The sequence below is a fragment of the Apaloderma vittatum genome, unplaced genomic scaffold (genome assembly GCF_000703405.1).
Source record: "Apaloderma vittatum isolate BGI_N311 unplaced genomic scaffold, ASM70340v1 scaffold1969, whole genome shotgun sequence".
Classification (NCBI taxonomy): domain Eukaryota; kingdom Metazoa; phylum Chordata; class Aves; order Trogoniformes; family Trogonidae; genus Apaloderma; species Apaloderma vittatum.
The window spans coordinates 38,208-40,635 of record NW_009735593.1 but is presented as its reverse complement, the minus strand read 5'-3'; positions in this window follow the sequence as shown (position 1 = coordinate 40,635).

Sequence of the window (2,428 nt, the reverse complement as noted above, 5' to 3'; positions counted from 1 at the left end):
TTTCCCTCTTTTTGCTTCTCGCTTCAGTCCCACTGAAAATACACTGAAAGAAGAAATAAGTCACCCTTCCCATTCTTCTGTTTCTCCTCAATAATCTGCAAATTCTATTAGCTGCAACGATGTGGGACACGGGGATGGATTGGGGCAGAGAGAGAGGCGCACACAACGATGCTGCCTGGTTGTGTCTGTTAGCCTGGCACTCGCTGGCTGCTCGGTGCAGAGCTCCGCTGTTGCTGTGAAAGAGTTTTTTTCAGAAGGAATAGTACGAACCCTGATTGCATTAGAGAAATTGTAAGACGAAAATGAAAGTTTAAATTGCCCGAGTGTTTATCTTTATTTGCATATATTTGGCTGTTAACAACTGGATGCATATCCAATACATCCCCGCCCAAATGATGAGTGAATTTCTGACAGGTGAAGCAATATGGACTGAAACTGAGGAACAGCCAGCTGAGAGCTCCGAGTCCTGCCAGCAGAGTTACAGGCAGCATTTTGGGGGATGGTGGAAGCACTGTTTACTCCACTGCTGAAGCCCATCACCCCTTCGTTTGTGCAAGTCTGTGGGAGCACACTGTGTACCAGGCCTCTGGAAAGGGGTGGGAGAAAATTGATAGAAAGGTGTTCAAGATAACATATTTTATTTTTGGAGGACTCTCTACACTGCATCATGAGACACTGGGATCTAGACTTGCTGAAGAAAAGCCATATAAACGATACATGAAGTATCAGTCAAATAGAAGTCTCAAAATGTAATTCACGTTTGTGTCTTTAATAACAAAATATATTTTTTTCTAGTGTGATGGTCAAACAGTTACATTGCTCTTCTGGGATCATTATATGTTGTTATTAGCAAATGAACAGCTTCTGAAGTCATGAAACTGATTTTCAGAGTGCTCTTGTTTTAATTTTTTTTAATAAGAAGCTTCTCACTACCACAATTACAGAATAAAAGCTTGGAAGAAAACAGGTAAAACCAGCCTGATGGCCCAAAACCACAAAGGAAACAGCAAATTCTGAAAGTGTACTTCTCTGCTTTAAGCTTGTGGTCTTTAATAAAATCTCATGACTGGGGAGAGCATTTCTAACTTCTGAAGGCTAGCACTTGGATCCAAAACGTTGTTCTTCACAGCCATTTCCTTGAAATCTTTGCAGAAAACATCTGTGACTGACACAGAGATCAAACAAGGAAGCAAGACTCACATGCAGCATGACTGCCTCGTGTTTCCCTGCTTTGATGGGTTTATGGCGTAAACACATTTATACGTAAAACCAGCCACGCTTCGTTAGCTAACCAATAGCACGGATCACGCAGGGCAGCCAGCGAGTGTAGCTGCCCCGAGAAAACACAGAGATTCGACTCGGCTGGCATTATCATTTACACACAAGACTGCACAGAACCTTTGCTTCTAATTACAGCTGCTCTCAGCTGAGGTGGGTGGATCAAATGTGAACTTTCCAGGCAGGATGAACGTGCCAAGAGGACATCATCCCTTTCAGGCATTTTTCAGGAGAGTCTCCCACCTATCTGGTCTGAGAGGAAACTTGAGATGGGGACACATTGCACCCTCACCAGTATTCCCAGTTCAGTCTGGCAGGAAGGAAAGACCAGAGGACCATCGGTTTCCCATTCCCAGCTCTACCTGACAAGCTATCTGGTCACCCCAGTTCCACCTCCAGAAAAACAAAGCACCATGGCATGGTCTTCCCACTAGCCAAGGGAGGCAAACAGAAAATCCTTATGGAGATCCTGCCCACTAAAGGCTGAAATACGGAAGAGGACTTCAAATCTCTTGCTTTCTTCTAAAAGTCAGAGTTCTGCACTGAGCTGACATCTTCATGGGGACTGTGACAACAACTCTTTCACCAAGCCACTCATCCTGCAGCTTTCCCCCTGGTGATGATCACGTCACATGCGACACATTTGGCACACGGAATCACAGGAGAGGGTAAGAGACCATCCGGGGACATCTGTCGTGAAAGGGACAATTAACCTTTTACAGTTGCCGAGGAACATGTTTTCTGCTCGGGCTTGTCTGAACACAGGTCTGTCAACCAGAACTAGAAGGGGAGACACTGATTTACGGTCCTAGATGCAGGAATTAGATGTGCCTCACGTCAACACAAGGTTTGTTTTCACATGTACATGTATTTGTACTTGCAGACACAAAACCACATGCACCCACCCCGTCCTACGTGGCCAGCTCACGGAATGGTAAATCAGACTCTGAGCTTCAGGAAGATGTTTTGGGAACACATGAAAAGGAGGCCACATACTAAAAAGTCGACTGTAAAATTCTGGTCTCTGCTGTGATTTCCAAAACGCCAAGCCTCCGCGAGACACGCACACTTTAAGAAACACCATAAAAAGATCAAAAAGCCCTCTAGGAATACATTCTCTGCACTCGCCAAAGCCAAATGTCCCCTCATT